The sequence below is a fragment of the Triturus cristatus genome, chromosome 1_2, assembly GCF_964204655.1.
Source record: "Triturus cristatus chromosome 1_2, aTriCri1.1, whole genome shotgun sequence".
In the NCBI taxonomy this organism is placed as follows: Eukaryota; Metazoa; Chordata; class Amphibia; order Caudata; family Salamandridae; genus Triturus; species Triturus cristatus.
In genome coordinates this window covers 807,126,680-807,145,907 of record NC_140580.1, presented here as the reverse complement: position 1 = coordinate 807,145,907, position 19,228 = coordinate 807,126,680, and positions in this window count along the sequence as shown.

The window sequence follows — 19,228 nt, the reverse complement described above, 5'->3', positions numbered from 1 at the left end:
CCACCCCCCACTCAAAAGGTCGTGCGCAGGGGGAAGAGCTCTCTCTTGGGTGTGCTTTTCTGCTAAACACTGGATCTGGGGGTCACTGCCATGGACAAAAGGAAGGAGTTGCTCCCAGACTGCCATTGAGATTAAGAACTCTGACTCCACTTGACCCCAGGACCAGTGGGGTATGACCCAGGACCACGGAAGCTGGTCCCATTACACCCCTTTAGGACTAGTTGAGGAAAAGACTGGGCTTCTGCACCAAGTAGAAGAAATGCTCAGATGAAAAGCAGAGGGAAAGGCTGCTGCCAGGAGCCAGTGAAGGCAGCTCCTTGCAAAGTTTGTCACCTTGGAGGCCAGGAGGCTTAAAGTAAGTGCTGCTGGTGGCTCGGGCTTGCCATCAGGAGCAAAACGAAACCAAAAACATTGATACTGGCATAAGAATGATTTTCTCCTTTTGACCCACCAGCACAAGTTTGAAGCACATGGAGCTGCACTGCCGGATGATTTTTATCTCCCAGGGTTGGCCAAGGCCCATGGGTCACCGTGAGGAAAAGATCTTCATGCAGAAATTGAGACCAGAAGTGGGCGTTCACGGGGCCCCTTCCCTGATGCCCCCAAGGGTGTGGGGACATCAACATCGCATTTGGGGTTGCAGTGCACGCAACGAAATTCGTTTTAATAATTTATATGTTAACTTACCTGTAAACCTCCGTAATCCATAGTTTACTACCCCCCACCCTGCCCCTCCCCCCCCCACGTCACCGCCCTGCAGTTACTCCTACTACCGACCGCGGCTGATCAAGGGCGTGTTCCCATGCAACCACCCATGGTTTTCGATGCAAAACCCTATCTACTAACAAGAGTGTACAGGGTTTTGCAACAAACAAATAACTTTACTTGAAATCAGATGTTAGAAGGAGAAATACTTTTCTTTCTCCTTTCTTTTCCAACTCTGCATGTGTGCTGCTCTTTACAGCACACTTATGAAGTGGGAAAAGTTTTGCAACTTGCCTAGGCATAGTATTTTGTACTGGAAAGGTATCCTTCCAGTGCAAAATCTTTACGAGACTCGCACAAATACGCTTGCACCAAGGAGCAAAGGTGTGTGTATGGTGCACGGCTGCCTGACTGCGCCGGCGCTATTCAGAGGGGAGGAGAGTGCCATATCTCTGTAGATATGGTGCTCTTTGATTCTCTACCTGTGCAGTGCAGCAACTTTGGGGGCTGCACTGCATTGTCTGAGAAATACGCAAATCTGTTCCATAGTGTGATGTGGTTTTATAGAGAGAGCCTTAACTACCAACTGGATTGATTCTTTCATAACTGTGTTCATACTTTACTCTTTACAGTCACTTCAAGATGAGATAAAGCTACTCTACTTTGTCTAATGCTAGCCTTAATTTAATATAGATTTTGCTTCATCAAAATGCCAGAGTTAGAGAAAGCAACACAACGTTGTTTGAAACCTCCACAGGAAGTGGCTTGACATGAACTTGGACATGGATGACATCTCAAGAAACAGTGTCCCATGTCATATGACTGTTAATATTACAGAAATTGACAACACTGAACGTAAAAAACGGACACACAATGAAAACAATAGTAATGATTTAGAGAAAAAAGATTCGGTAGATAAATCTCTTTTTTTGGTGCCACCCATCTATTAACTAGTATGACAGAGGTGTAAGCCGTGTGACCATCATCCCAAGTACGCATTAAATTCCTTATCACAACCTTCAGATGCAACGACTCAATCATCATAGCATCAGATTCCAATTACAGCAACATAAGAGCTTGTGTGCAGGCTCTGCTCCACAGGTTACATGGATGCTTATGTCACGCAGAATGTGACAACCTTGGGGTTCTACCACTTACAGTTAAGTGTGTGCTCAGGGAACTGCTGTGGCTTTTCTAGTGACATTGGGCCATATGTAGGTAGGTAAATACCGGTCGGTAACGGCCTAAAATCGGTAATTTTCCCATTACCGACCGGTATTTAGCCCTTCCTAATGTAGGAGGCAGGTTTTAAGGATTCGGTAATTTACCGATTCCTTATTTTAAGGAATCAGTAAAATACCGAATCCTTAAAAGGTATGTAGGAGGCACTCAAGTGAGTGCATTTTTGCATTCAGGATTCGTTATATTTACCACCAACTACAAGTTGGTGGTAAATACCGAATACCTTTAAAAAAGCAATAATTTGCTTTTTTCAAGGTGCCATGTGGCAGACATACATGCCCTTAGGGCATTTATATGCGCCACATGTCCACACATGCACGATTCAGGGGTGCAACAGGGTGTCAATGTGACACTCTGCCACCCTTGAATATGCTCCCCCTATTACCGATTCGGTATTTACCGAATCGGTAATAGTGAATGGCTTCCCATTCATACCTATGGGCCTCCAGGCCCATAGGAATGAATGGGAAGGTATTCCTTATTACCAATTCGGTAAATACCGACTCGGTAATAACGAATATTACCGAATCTGTAAAAATTACCGAATGTTTACCTACATTCTATTTACCGATTCATAAATACCGAATCGGTAAAATTCGGTATTTAGGAATCGGTAAATAGGAATTATCTACATATGGCCCATTATGCTTAATTTGGTCGGTGATTTGTGTAGCAGTGACTTATGGACAATTATTCCAATAATTGTAATAGTTTGCTTTAATTTACAAAAAATATGTTAAGCATGCTCCACTAAATTGCTGCATGTGGATTTATTAATTACAGTTATGTAATGAAAAATATGCCGAGCCTTCTCTGTAGGATATGTATCTGTGACTGCATGCCTTTTATACAAGTTTCTGTATTAAGCTTGCTAAGTTATTGTACCACTCTCAAGATTCTAGGGGGCCGATTCACAGAACTAAACTGAGACAAAATCCTGAACTTACTATTTTTGGTATTCACAGAAGGCACATAGTAGTAGTAAAGTTAGGATTTTGTCTTAAGTTTGACTTAAGTTTGACTTAAGACAGACTTAAGACAGACTTAGGACAGACTTAAGACAGACTTAAGACAAAATCCTAACTTTACCACTACTAGATGCCTTCTGTGAATACCAAAAGTAGTAAGTTTAGGATTTTGTCTCAGATTACTTCTGTAAATCGGGCCCTAGATATTGAACCAAAGCCCAATGTGCCATAGGTGATGGCACTCAATGTGGCATAGGTGTTGATTTTTATACATCTACACTGGTGATGCCTAGAGGTACTGGCATAATCGAGTAGCATTTGCTCAACCATGACAAGGATATTAGATGTAGGTGTCCCAATGGCACCACCAGTGCCCGTACTGGGCTGTGTGGAAGATATTGAAAAGACAGTCAGAAGATTGTCTGTCATTTCATTAGTCCTAGCTAAATAAGGGTTAACTGTTCATGGCTGTACAGACGCACTGTCAGAGAAGCCAACTGGATTAGAGATCAGGTGGTGCGATGAAGGCGTGGAAGCAATGCTAGGGCCCAAAGGAGCATATCTCTTCCAAGAGACATCTGAGGACCCTTGATTGAGTACTAGAGCTAGATGCAGGAAGGCAGGAGGTTGGATGGTGAGCAAGACATTGTGTAGTACTCTGCCTTGGAACTTGTGTTCCTCGCTGAAAATACACTGGCTCAATGCAACGTGGCTGTTGGATGTTGAACATTTACTCGTTATACTGGGCACAGCTTTATACTAAAAAATGCAATGTTCTCCGTCTACATGAGTTTTGAAGGTACTCCACCATAAACATTACAGTAATTATGCCTGCTACTGGAATTTAAAGGTGAAACTGAAATGCTTTTTTTATTAGACTGCTGATGTAGATGTGATTTTTTCTTTTTTTTTTTTTTTTTTTATTGCTATGATGTTTGGTTGCCCTTGTAACGCTCGTAACTGAAAAGGTCAAGCTGTGCTGCGGGTGTTTTACTTCCAGAAAATGAACATTATTTAGCCATTCCTTTCTGATTATGTCGGTGCTGATGTGAAGCCAGGGACACTGCAGTGGTCCAAAAATAAAAAGATAGGGGTGGACTCTTAAATGATATCCTTCCATCTCATCTAAAACAAATAGCACACTATTGTATGGTATACGCTCTGACACAAACTCTTCAATCTGAAAGTTGTCTTTCAAAAACTCCATGATCACCTATGTGGTAACTGTACCAACTATCCTTTCTTCCAGCCATATAGAAAAATATTCTTCAAGCTCAGTTGTAAAACTAGAAGTTGCCCACAGTGCTTCAAACGACCCATAACATCTATAGCTAATCTCCACTACAGCCCACAGGTTGCCTCTACTGAAGTCAAGGGCACTGCTACAGATTTGCTGCTATGTCACCCATGCCATTCTCTTAATTTATTTATGTATTCAGTTAGATGAATACTAACTGACATCTTATGATAAAATTGAAGTCTTGAGTGTACGGAATGAAATAATTTCAAACGGCAATCAACAGGTTAGTTTAGTCTGTTGAGAGTCTAACAGTGTGAGATGGGTACACCAGTATATCAAATTCCACTCATATTATGCCATGATAATAACAATAGGATTTCAGTCAAAATATTTCCTAGACAGTTCGGATTTAAGGTATTTCCTAAATCAGAGGTAGGTTAGCTCACCTCTGCGCTGGGGCCATAGACCAAGTTTTGCAAGAATACTGACCGAAGATCCCTGATGGGGCTGTAGTAAAGTTTTCAAATTCACTGATGAAAGTAGATTTTTGATAACATTTGTTGAAAAGTGATATTATGAAAGTGTACTTCATGCTAACTGATCGTAACTAGTTTGAACGGGTTTGTCTCACATGTCTGCTCTAGTGACTGAATACACCTCCTCGGCTAACTATTAAATGGCCACCTCCTGGAATACAATGGATTTGCCTCCTGTGTCAGAGGCACTAACACTGTACTTTGGCCCAACAGGAGTGATGTGCTCTCTTGCCTCTCACTGCAACCAATGCAGACCACACACACTATTTGTGAAAACCAATAGAAGCAATATCAATACCCAATGGTTCATTGGGATTTCTTTTCACAAGTATCATACATGTATACAACCTGTATCATTTCATCAAAATCAAACAATTGTACACATGAACCTCTATTAGTGAATGGAAGCATGAAGAATTCTGTATTTTCAATGCCCAATATTTGAATATTAAAGAAAGTCAGCAAAAGATCAGGCAGCAAAGTGCTCAACCATGGTGAATGTGTGAGCAATCAGACACACAAATCCGTCCAGGCAGGGCCGTTAGATCAATTATAAATAAAAGAAGTGAAACAGAATTTTTGATCTCCCTTGTCAGACACAGACCCGCAGACCTTCTACTGAGCCAACTTTTGAAGATTTAGGGGCATATTCATGGGAGTGTGGCCTCACGTTCACACCACACAATGAGGTACAAGCACGATGAAAACCTTCAAGTCAGATTTATGAAGCCACACAAAGTCACTTTTTGTGTCTCTGCGTGGCCTCAAATCTGGAGTAGTGCAACGCTGTGAAAATCACTGCATTGTGCTCCTCTGTTCCTGAGGTTGTTTCTACACAACTCCCTAGGACTTTGACGCATTCCCAGATTCACAAGGTCTTGAAAATCTGGGAATGCACCATAATCCTACACCTTCCCAGGAGAGGCGTAATGATAAGAAATATCTTTATTTCTCATTGTTTTCTCTTTTTCTATGTGTGCTGGATTCTGCAGCACACATTGATGGAGGAAAACACCATTGAGGATCATTTTATTTCTAGGAAGGTGCCCCTTCCTGCTCAAAAACAATGCTGCCTACAACACAGGTACCCTTGCATCATGGTGCAATCATGCCTGCGTTGGTGCTAGGCTGCCAAAACGGCACCAGCGCATGGGAAAATGCCAGGAATACACTGTACTGGATAAATACAGTACATTCAAGTGCAGTGCAGCAAAGTGACTTGCTGCACTGCCCGTTCCACAAAAGTCATAAACATGGGCCGTAGTGATCAAATCGTTTATAATATGCGAGGTTGCAAAATGCATCATTTTGGAATTCGCAAGTGTCTCAGACACTGTTTGTAATTTCAAATGGGGTCGCAAATTGCCTGCCTCATTATTATTCACGATGCAGGTGCAAGTTGCAACCCCATTGGGAATGGCTAGCAGTCCTAGTGTGGTGGCTGCTGGGGTCAGCAGACCACCATGTCCATGACTGCTTTTTCAATAAAGCAGGTTTTTCTTTTTTAAATGTAGTCAGTTTTCCTTAAAGGAAAATGGGATGCATTTGAAAAAGAAAAAATAAATATTACTGTTTCATTTTTGAAGAGTAGCCAGTGGTACGTTGGACCACTGCTTGCTCTTAAAAAATATTTTCAGTGCCAGTCACAAAGGGGAAGGTGTCCCCTGTGGACCCCTTCCTGTTTGGGAGTGAATTACCACCCATTTGAAATGGGTGGTAAACTGTAAGTGCGGCCGCAAAACAATCCTACATTGAAGTGTGAGTTGCGATTAGGAAGGGACACAATTGGCACGCCCCTTCCTAATAGTGAGTGGCAAACCCTATTTTGCGAGTTGGTAATAGGTGACCGACTCACAAAATAGGGTTTGTAAATAGGGCAGACCGATTTTTTGGGTCGCAAACGGGCCGATTTCCTGTTTGCGACCGCAAACAATTGTCATACATCTGTCCTCCGATTTAGCTAAAATATAGGTATAAAAGTAAAAAAGTTCGATACAAAGTGAATTTAGCCATAAATTAAAGTAAGTTAAAACATCTCAAAATTAATCAATGCATCTCAAACTCTAGGAGACAATAAAAACCATTATATATCCATCATTCATTCCCAATGAAATTCCATTAAAAACGTATGGCCGATCTGATGAATTGTCCACTGTCGCGTATGGTGCAGAAAAGTGCAGATGCCAAATGCCCAAGTGCAAAAGATGCAATTTTAAGAGAGCTTAACACAATAGTATACATACTAATTAAAAGGGTGTTCAAACATATGAAACATACCACAATCTGTTACCTTTCTTGACATCTCTCACCCACAAGGGCTTACTCCTAAATTTGAACGACTGAGGTGAGATACTAAAAAACCCATAATGTAAAGTGCAATAGTGGTTATGGCAGACTTGAGTACCAGGTGGTTTGAGCTTGGACTCTGATGGAGATCACCTAGATTCTGCTAGTCATAAACAATTGACAGACCCTATGTCTTGCCAGACTGGGGCTCATGGGAGCTCACTCGTTTCAAACTCCTTTGCTGCTAAAGTCAGAAAATTCATGGCCTTGCATGCTAGTTGTACCAGGGTACCTCTCAATAGATTGATTACAGCCAGTCAACAAGATCTTATTTGCAACAGCCTTAGAGACATACTTAGTAGTTTCTTTCTGGCTGATAGTAGAACCAGGCAGATGCACAGCAGATGGAGCAGTGTTTGCTGCTGTGTCCACAGAGTCGACAGTCCATGGTGGGCAGGCGCGCAACACCCATTGGGCTCACCGGGCTTCAGCCCCCCCGTCATGTGTGTCAGCCCGGCTGAGACAGCCTCGCGGGCTGGCGTTCGTCTAAATGCAGCTGCACCCGAGTACGTCACAGGTCTTTAAAAGACCATTTACTCGTTAATGAGGCTTTTGTTGTGTTTTCACCCCTTCTTACAGCCACTCTGACTATGGCTGGAAGACTTAGCCCCCCCCGAAATCTTTTTCAGCCCCCCCCCCGAAATTTGGCTATAGTTGCCCGCCTGATGGTGGGCCAGGTCTGTTTCCATGCAGGGGTTAGAAAAAATGCCCAGCCTAATGTGCATCAAGTCATGCTTCTTTGCCTCAGAAAAATATGGAGACGGATATGGCTGAGGTCCCTGTACTGTATATGAGGGCAAGACCACCCATGCATGTCTTTTGTTCACCAAGGTTGTCTTGTCTATTAAACATTATTATTGACGCTTGGCTGCTTTGTTGAATGCCCATTTTGAACACAGAGTATTCCATTGTAGTATGCCAAGCCTCTTCTAATTGTACTTCTGTTGTAGACTGTTGTAGGGTAATGGACACAGATTACTTAGCAGCAACCTGTTTTTCTATTTCAAGCCAGCACTGATGGGCCAAGTCATCTTCTGCTGCCTTCACTCTCCAGTAATATTTTGATAGGGTGCCCTGCATGGCCAGGACCCGAATTTGCAGTCCAAACTTCAGCCTAATGTGAGCTTGCATAACGCAATGTGGGATTCGAAGCAGTTTAAATACAAAAATGTGATTGTAGGGTGTTCAAACTCACAGCGTCTCTGCGTTTGAGTAATTCAGAGCCGTATGCGATGGAGGAGATTAATTTCTCTCCCACGACCTGCAGAAGATGATTCGTAGAGCAACTTCTTAACTTCTGTTGCAATGTTTTAAATGAAAAAGTCAGCTTATTTGCCTTTGCTTTCCTGGGTAGCAAATGCTGTTTGTACTTCAAGCCACTATCTAGATTACACTCAGAGATATTTGTACGGTATAGCCAGTTCCAGGATATTGCCATTTTTCCCACCGAGTAAATCTGAGTTGCCTCTTGTTGTATGGGCTCGAAAAACGTAGGACCTTAATTTTGTTATAATTGAGGTCCAAGCCCAAATTTGTGGTATAGTCTAGTAATTGGCCAAACTGCTGCAACCATGTCAGGGTTTTACTAAGCAGAGCTATATCATCGGCATATTGCGGACTTCTGATTGTTTTGCTGCCCAACTTATGGGGGTCTTCCTGCACTTGGCTTAGGTGTTTATCTGGTTTCTTTGTGTAGATGTTAAACAGACAGGGTGCAAGAATGCACCCCTGCTTTGATCCATTATTGGTGCAGATTTTGTTACATATGCTTCGTCCATCTTCTAACTTTATTCGCACCCATGTGTTTGAGTACAGATTGATAACTGCTTCCTACAAATTCATTGGCCCTCCCAATTGAGTCATCTTTTTCCACAACTTGGCCCATGGAACTTTATCGAAAGCTACTTTTAGGTCAATAAATCAAGCATAAAGTTTTGCTAGGTTTGAAAATTGCTTGTTTTGCCAACTGCTGATAAGTTGGTTAGAGTACTCATTCCTTCTCAAAATCCTGTTTGGGTTTTGCTACTAAGTTTGTACTAGTCACCCAGACCTTATATCTTAGCTTCCACATCTCTTAAATCAATTAGCCTTTAGTTGTTGGGGTTTGAACGCTCCCTTGATTTGTATATTGGCTGAAATATGCTGCCTCACCAAGATTCTGGAAAGCTTCCAATGCATGGTTGAACAGAGTGGTTAGATGTGATGACCAGTAGCTAGGATCCTTCTTGATTAGCCCATTTGGAATGCTTTTTGGTTCTGGTGCCCCCCTCCAGCCTGAGCTTTTTGATGGTATGCTCAACCTGCTTTTGTTTGAGCTGTTTGAGCTGAAATTGGTCAGCCTTGGACGTTTTTGAAGGTGATTGGGCCCCGAAAGGCTCTACAAATGTTGGTGCCACTTGATTGTAAATGCAGTTATGTGATTTTTTGCATACTGCTTCCGTGATTTCAGTATTGTAGTGCCTGTTGCTGCCATTGTCCAAGTTGCCTATTTTGGCCCAGAAGTGTTTATGATTCTTTTGCTAGCTTCCATGTAGCAGAGTGGTCCAGATTCCCTCACTATTCTTGACTTTTGCCACCCTGATTGCTTTTTTATAAGCTTGTTCCATTCTGAAAATATTGGAGATTGAGATCATAGTGAGTTGGTTTTCCTGCAAGCGTGCAGTTATGAGTTCTTTGCTAAGATGTTTTTTCATAGATCTTAGTTCTGAGTTGAACCATTCTGCCCTATTTTGGCCTATTGCTGGTTTGGTTGGGGGCTTGATCAGATAGGTTGAAATGAGAATGTCTAGAAATGCTACCCAAACCTGTGCAGAGGTCGGCCTTTCTTCGTGGCCCATCAGATCTGTATTAAGGTGGGTGGTACTCAAATACATGATTGCCTCAATCATCTCTCCCTTCCTTTTGGGCCACCTTAAATATAATGGCTGTGCAACTGAACAAAGGCCTCATGGTTCTAAGGCCCTGGGAGGAATAAGTTCCAGGATGAAGATCTGGGCAAAATGATCGCTGTCCGATCATCCTTTTATGTGAAATTGGAGATGCCTTTGAACAAATCTGGGTCTACCAGGGTAAAGTCTATAGTTGAACATGCCCTGTTAGACACTCTTGTAGAAGCCTCTGGGCTGTCAACTGGACTGCGTCCATTAAGTGTAAAAAGACCCAAATCCTCAGGCACAGAGATGCATTTTTTACCAGACGGGTCACGTCTTCAATGATTGCCATTTGTTTTATGAATCTGACCTGGTAGCTTAACTTCAGAGCCCTGTAGTAGGTTCACATTGAAGTCCCCTGACAATATTGTCCTTGTTCGTGGATACGTGGACTTAAAGTCTTTGAGTGTCCCAATCAGGGATTGCATTTTTGCCTATTTGTGCTTGAGAGCTGGAAGTATATATAAATTTAGGATTATCTGTATGAGATAAGGTGCTGCTTTTATCTTAGCACACGGCTTCCATGTTGTGTCCAATTCCACCTCACTGTGGGCCCAAACTATATCTGTTGAGCTGTAGATTGACAGGCCACCCTTTGCTCTGCCAGACCCTACTTCTTTAATTGCTATAATCTGATATTCCTTGAATCCTATCATTGGTGTATGTGATAACTGCCAGGTCTCTTGCAATAACAGAATCTCATGCATGTGGAAACATTTTATAAAAGCATCCTCTCCCGCCTTGCTGCCTAAACTATTCAAATTCCAAGAGCATATTTTGCAGAGGAGAGCCTGTGGGGGAGGACTGGTGGCTTCCCTCATGCCTCTCTGTTGCATCTGTCACTGCAGAGCACAACTTGCTTAAAGTAGTCGGAGCTGTCTGACTGCTGTACAGCTCTTACGGCTGAGATATACCTGGTTATTTGGGGTCCATCTTATATTGCAATGGAGTAGTCCAGGTCAATAGACCCTCCTCAGCATGTTTGACGTTGGTATTGGCGGTTGCAGTGGGCTATTATAGCATATTGGCTCTACCTTCTTCATTTAAGTGCCCCATACTGCAAAGTTTGCCCTATGTTGCCAAACTTGCGCTGCTATGCTATCGTCTGACCAGGTGGTGATTGTGTTGTCATTTCCTGGTTGATTAGGATTTGGTCAGACCTCAATTGTTTCATTATGTCTGGATCTGATGTGGTTTAAACCTGGCAATACGTCAAGTACCTTTGTACTGCACTTCTATCATCTCGATTTGCAATGTGTGATCAGCTCAATCTTTGCACCATCCTGGCTTGGGACGCCCCACCTGTCTCCAGTCCCCCTGTGTGAGGGTCACTGCTGATGCCTTTATTGGCCCTAGGTATGTTTTTATAGCATATGTAGATGATTCAGAGAACTGAAAGGATCTTTGGGGCTCTATGCTTATGAATTGCTGCTCATAATGAGGCTAACAGAAAGGCTATCATTCTGATGAGAACCACAGATGAATATTACTTGGTTGAAACATCAACATTGTATCAAGTGTTGTGCACTGATTATGTAAAAAGGAGATCAAAAATTCATATTGGACTTCTATTTATCACGTAACGAACCTAGATGGGTTTGTGTATCTGATTGCTTAACTCACACATTCATTACTGCTGAAAACTGCACAATCTAAATCTTTGCGGGCTTTCCTTATAATTGAAATATTTGACATAGAAAATACAGAACTCCCTGACTCACTTAGACAGGCCTCTATACACATTTTTATAAATGTGTTCAAATGATCTAACTAATGTATACAGTTTGGATATATGCATAATACCTGTGAGAAACAAAACCCTACACAACCGTTGTTCATTGTTATAGTTATTACGTGGTTCTGTTGGGGTATTGCAGATAGTTCTCTGTCAAATGTTAGTCACCCTACGTGGCACTGTCAGTTGCATATTAGAGTGGTTATCTCAAGCCAAATAAAGAAATATTTAGTAATATCCAACATCTAACTTCAATCGTGAAAGAATATACCCCCGAAATATCTCTGTGTAACCAACCTTCTCACTATTTATATGGAGTAGACTTTTCTTGAAATTGAAATAAACTCCCCTCCTTATCAGCACGATAACTTCCTCTAACCTTGTACATAGGCTCCTTCTCGAATTAGTGGTGATGTTCCTAATAACTGCAAAACAACTGTAAAGTAGTTAAACAGTCATTGCCTATTGTTGCTACTTCCTAAAGGCCTTCGAGGCCAGACTGACGGGGCTCTCTGAGTGTCTGTGAATGCAGTGCTGCTTGTCGGCTTTGAATGAAAGCAGAAATGACAGCTGCAGGAGGAGGAAGGAAGGCAGGGGCAGTGGCGGAAGTTGGTCAAGGACTGTAGATAAGGTAGTTTTATTTTTTTTACCTTTAGGACAGAAGTACATTACAGTGGTCATGTTCTGCATGACTTCCCCCATTACTCCCCTGCCACTGCATATCATTTTAAATCAGGGGCAGACAATTTTGAGATAACATAAAATTATACAAGGGTAAGAAGTGAATTACGAGAATGTTTTTCACCTCTACTTTCTGTATGACATCATAGACAACCCCTCATTCACTCTTGTTGTCTATTTGGTGTCACTCTGGACCCCTCGGTGAGAAGCATCCCCATAAATCACTGTTGATCATCTATACTTCCATATGTTATGCATGGCTTCCGTAGGAAGTCCCTGATGTTTACACTAGATTCTAAACCTGGTAGTTCACTGTTATGAAGTAGCAACTGTTGATGACAGAACTCATTAACCACTGTTGCTACATCAAAAGGGCTTTCCAGGCACAACTGACAGAGCTCACTGAGCTTGTCAGGACACTGTTCTTCTTGTCTGCTTTAAATGAAAGCAGAAGCTTAGCTACAGGAGGATGAGGAAGGCATTGAAGCTGGTAGCAGTTGGTTAGGGATGGCAGATAAGGTATTATTTTTCACATTTTGACCACAGAAGATAGACCATGGTATGTATGGCTCCCCTATTACTCCTCTTCCCCAGTGTGGCGGTTGAAAGCTCCTGTTGTCTTTATGTTGTCTATTATATGTCACTCAGAACCCTTCAGTGAAAAACATCTCCACAATTCGCTTTTACCCATCTATAATTCTTTATGTTGCTTTATAAAAGAATTCAAGTTCAAACAGGCTGTCATTGTTCCAAATGTCCGAGACATTAATGTCTAACTGAACTGTTCAAGAGTTCAATTCTATAGTAAGATTCCTTCAAAGTATTTTTGCCTTAACATGGTGACTGCCACAGTACTTGCCTGTAATGTAGTTGACCTCTGCAAACTCTCATTAGGATACATTGGAAACACTCAAATCAAAAATCCATGAAGCAAGGGTCCTTGCTTACTGCCACCATCTGCAAACAATATGAGAGTTCAGAAATTCTGGAACTTGCAGTTTACACTCAAGACATCATTGCAAAATGCACTTTGCACATGTATTTAAGACTTCTGCCAGGTTGCCCTGCCACCCTGTACATACGCCTTTCCTCAACTCAACAAGTTTTGAACACTGTGCCTCCACACCCGCTGAAACATTGCTCTCATAGCTTGTCTCCTGATCCACAGGAAGTCAGAAGCAGTGTTACATGTACACATTTAGCAGGGATTAGTTGTGTTTTAGGGGCACAGATACAGCTGGCAACCTAAAGGGCGGATTTCACAGCTCCTTCTTTTAAGGGGAAAAAACAGATGGGGAAAACATTGACTACAGCCATCACACAAGATGTTCTGTCTGTGTTAAAAGCAAGTTAGAAAACCATTGCTAATGCTACCAGATGAGAGAACACATCTGATCCATACAAAAGTGGATAAAGGAAGCAACCATGTTCCTTCATCTGGGAGAAGGCTAGGCCCTTCATCGTTCAGGGATTCCAAGAACGTTGTCAATAAAGTTAGAGAGGAATTGTTGAAAAGGGATATGGGAATTATGTGAAACAATGGGACAGATTGGGCATATGAATTCTTAACTCACTGCCTTGTGCATAGAGTAAGACTGACACCTCACCACCACCTCAAAACAATCAAGGACTAGGGAACAAGACATCTCGATGGCAGTAGAGTGCTCCTGACTGCTGAATCAATAAGACTCAAGGACTCCTGAGTAAGTCCTGCTGGCCCTCAAGAGTCCACTGGTCGGCCTTCTGATACCTGCTGCAAGGGACACAAAAAGCAGACAGTGGGTGGATATTTATTGATTGTTTCAAGAGGATTGCAGGCCAAACAGTCACACAGCAAGAAGGAAGGGTATTTGGGACAGAACAAGAAAGAGGAAGCTTCCGTCTAGCCAAGAGGACGATTACATTTAGGTTAATGAGGTGGCTAGCCAAGAAAAAGATCTGTTGGTCAACTCAAAGCTTCCACTAGTTAAGAAGGCTGAATTATGAAGAGGATCTTGTGCCCATATTGTTCTTTCGGCTGTAACTCCATCCCATAGGGATTGGGTATTACCTTAATTATGAAATAGTTGCACATTTCTCCTCTAATGTCCTTGAGATCATTCTTTCTCAGGTCAATATTTCATAATTTCTAATCAACTGTGGGGGAATAGACATTTGGGAAGCAGCCTGGCTCCCACCCCTAGCTCTAGTCCACATTCTCTCTTTTCAAAAGTAGTGTGATAACTGAAAAATCCACCTGGATGTGCATGATTGCTTTTGGATTGCTCGCTTGGCAGGTGAGGATTTAGTGGAATGGCTTTGGTGTGGTCTCTAGTAATGCTACTTCCCAGATGCAGCCTTGGAGTATAGTGATGCTTCTGACAGCAGGATTGTCTCTATGCTTGAGCATCCACAGCAGAGGTGCATAGATGTGTGAAGTTTCCATATCACCTTGCACGACAGTCATGAATTCCCACCTCTCACCCCTAACATCTACCAAATAACAAAGCTTAGAAAATGTAATGAGCAATCCTCAAAAACCGGAAGGGCTCATTCAATATCTGAACCATGACTCCTCTCCCCTCATGTCAGTGTCTAGGTGGCGTTTCTCCAGCAGCAGGAATGTGAGCAATGCATTTTCACTGTCTGGGAACACAAGGCCTAATGTATTACCTGTATGAGAATGTAAGAAATAGTTGCACAATGTATAAATGCAGCAAACATAAGGAATCAATAAAAATGTACGTTATTCTAAAAATATAAGCAACAAAAAAGTGCAACTGTTTTGTGATACCCCAAAATGGGATTATAATATGCCAATTAGCTATTCAAATGTACAAAAGAGCAGAAAACGAATCATTAGGAAACAGTCAAATTGCAGACAGAAACGTTTCAAGTGGAAACAGGGAGTACCCAGGTAGAATGTATAGAATAAAGTCTGACATTCAACTCAAACCTCCATAAGGCTTGCTTTCGATGAGTGATAGTGAGGAGGCAGTCACTGGGAACCCTACAGTACAGAAGGAGGAGACAGGATCAGATTTTTAGGTAGAGAGTCACACTAGCTGAGCAGACAAAGGAGGAGGTTTATGGCAGACACAGGCAGTGTAAGGCTGCCATACGTTATTTTATTAAGTTGGAGTTTATGCTAAAAGTCAGACTGAGGCGCCGATCACAATCCTGTAAAAACCGGGTACGAACCGTCGGACGGAGCATATTCTCTGTCCGACGCGTACCCGGTCGTCAAAATCTACCAACATGGAATTACGATTCGCACGGAAACACCATTTCCGTACGAATCGTACAAAACCCCGACTGACGAAAATAAAACTACAAATGCGATCCGGGAAAGCGCCGACCTGACGTTGGGACGCTCGCAGCCTGCCATTCACGAACCAGGAATTACGATTCACACCGACGTCATCCCGCACGGTGAATATTATCCGGCAGCCAAAAACTGCCGGGAAATCAGGACGACGCGAACAAGGAGTACCAGTACGCGACGGACAGACAGGACGACGCGAACAAGGAGTACCAGTACGCGACGGACAGACAGGACGACGCGAACAAGGAGTACCCGTACGCGACGGACAGAAATGGTCCCGAACCTACGTGTCATCCCGGCCCTCATAGCAGTCGACCTCCTCTACAGGTTCCGACGCAGACGCCGCAGAAGGTCAGAACAACTAAGGGAGGGGGGAAGCCTTAAGAGCGTGGGTACGAGTCGTACCACGCCCACACCTACGTCACCCCAACAATGGCGGGACGGCTCGTACCCACGTGGCAAAGGCCTGGGTACGGCCCGCACAAGCATCACATAGCGTGGGGACGGACATGTACGGACCGTACCCCCACCCCGTATGCATGGAACGTACCCCCACCCCAACAGTGTAAGTACGACCCATACCCTCACCCGCGTATGCAAGGAGTGTACCCCCCACCCCAACAGTGTAAGTACGACCCGTACCCCCACCCGCGTACGTATGGAGCGTACCCCCACCCCAACAGTGTAAGTACGATCCGTACCCTCACCTCGAATGCATGGAGTGTACCCCCACCCCAACAGTGTAAGTACGACCCGTACCCTCACCTCGAATGCATGGAGCGTACCCCCACCCCAACAGTGTAAGTACGATCCGTACCCTCACCTCGAATGCATGGAGCGTACCCCCACCCCAACAGTGTAAGTACGACCCGTACCCTCACCTCGAATACATGGAGCGTACCCCCACCCCAACAGTGTAAGTACGATCCGTACCCTCACCTCGAATGCATGGAGCGTACCCCCACCCCAACAGTGTAAGTACGACCCGTACCCTCACCTCGAATGCATGGAGCGTACCCCCACCCCAACAGTGTAAGTACGATCCGTACCCTCACCTCGAATGCATGGAGCGTACCCCCACCCCAACAGTGTAAGTACGACCCGTACCCTCACCTCGAATGCATGGAGCGTACCCCCACCCCAACAGTGTAAGTACGATCCGTACCCTCACCTCGAATGCATGGAGCGTACCCCCACCCCAACCCTGTATGTACGACCCGTACCCTCACCCGCGTACGTATGGAGCGTACCCCCACCCCAACAGTGTAAGTACGACCCGTACCCCCACCCGCGTACGTATGGAGCGTACCCCCACCCCAACAGTGTAAGTACGACCCGTACCCCCACCCGCATACGTATGGAGCGTACCCCCACCCCAACAGTGTAAGTACGACCCATACCCCCACCCGCATACGTATAGAGCGTACCCCCACCCCAACAGTGTAAGTACGACACGTACCCCCACCTCGAATGCATGGAGCGTACCCACATCCGTGTATGTCATGAGCGTACATATTGTGAAATAGTAGGTGTGTGTGCAGAGTCCTCCCAGCAGTGCCCTGAGACAGGAGGGGTGTGTGCAGAGTCCTCCCAGCAGTGCCCAGAGACAGGAGGGGTGGGGGCCTATCACTCCCAGCAGTGCCCCGAGACAGGAGGGGTGTGTGCAGAGTCCTCCCAGCAGTGCCCTGAGACAGGAGGGGTGGGTGCAGAGTCCTCCCAGCAGTGCCCTGACACAGGAGGGGTGTGTGCAGAGTCCTCCCAGCAGTGCCCAGAGACAGGAGGGGTGGGTGCCTAACACTCCCAGCAGTGCCCATGGAACGCAAAGGGTGGAGTAGCCACAGATACCATGCCCACAAATGTCAGTCAGGTGCACAAAGACCCTGCAGTACATGTACCACATATGTGCGAGGCTGGGAGTATACGCATGCATAGGGCCAAAAAGATAACATGTACACATGAAGTCATGTCAATAGTCCACATACACAAGTACAATGACTACCAAGGATGCCACGAATGATGCAGGTGGAGAATGGCTCAGCATGCATGTGCAAAGTTGAAGCAGTCCGTCCGGAAAACACCTTGGGACAATTGCAACATGCAGCAACTGCTTACATGAATTGAGAAAGCTAGCTAACACCGTGTGGTGGCACACAGATCCCATGGTCCCCCCTATGAGCAGCACACTACTACATTTCCCACACACCCAACACATGAACACCACCCACAACCATGTAGCAGCCCCACCGACAGCAATGCCAGCAAAGCAGGAGTGTTCCAAGGGCAAAAAATAAATAGCTTTATTCAGCATGATCCAAAAACTGGTATGTAGAAAGTTCAATATTTACAAAGCCCATAGGGCAGTCCAGGAGTCACAGCTGGATGGGGGACACAGTGGGATGCGTGTCCCCTAGCTTGCCTGCACAGTTACAAGCCGTTGTCTTCCACAGGGGTGAGGGCATCAAGTGGGGGGGAATGAACAGGCACCGCAGGGACAGGAGTGCGAAGGGTAGGCGACGTGGGTGCAGGGATGGAGGACTCCACCACAGGGGGTGGGGCAGGGCCAAAGGTGGATTCTAGGAGCGCGCTGCACACCTCGGCAAGGTCCTCCAGGGACTCCCCTGCACCCGAAGGAACCACAGGCCCCAAGGAGGGGGGGTGGTCAGAGGGATGGGTCGCAGCGCCACTGGGGGAGGGTGTGGACAGGGGGGGGACTCAAGCACCCTGACCGTGGACTTCCTTGACCGCTTGCGGGGTGGTGTCACTGTGGGGCTCAGGGACAGAGCGGCCATGAAGGAGTCTTTGGGGGAGATGTGGCCAGGAGAGCTGAGGGGAGGGGATTTGGAGGGAGTGGATTGGGTGGAATGCGGACTCCCACTCTGGCTGCGTGTCACACGTTTGCCCCCCGACCCAGTGGGTGTGCCTACTTCACCCTGTGTGTGCGTGTCAGGAGGTGTGCGGCGGACCTTCCCTGCTGGTGTGGTGCCTGTGTCTGTTGTGGTGGGTGCATGCTTACGTCTGTGTGTATGTGGGACAGGCATGGGAGTGGGAAGTGTGGAAGGAGCAGGGGTAGGGCTGAAGGAGACCCACTGCTGCAGTCAGTGTGGAGTCTATGGATCTCAGCAAGTTGCGTTGGTCAGCCTGCGATGAATGAATGCCCTCCAAGTATGCCTCCATGTTGTTGAGGACCTGGCTGTGGGCATGGAGGACATTAAGGATCGCAGTCTGACCAATCTGCAACTGCCGCTGGATGTCCACAGACTCAGCATTGGCGGCAGCAGTGGAGACAGGGGCAGGGGGTGCGGTGCCTGGCAGGAAGGAGACATGTGGTGACCGGGCACGTAGGGAAGGGACACGAGCAAGTGGGAGGCGGCTGATGCCAATGGAGGGGGCGGTGCGAGATGTAGGGCTGCTGTCAGATGGTGGTGCAGCCACCGCCCACTCGGAGAGATCATCCTCGGACCCGTCAGCTTCATACTCTGTTGTGCCAGTTGACAGGTCCCCGGGTTCACTCTCCTCCGCCTCTGTCCCACTCGAAGTGCCA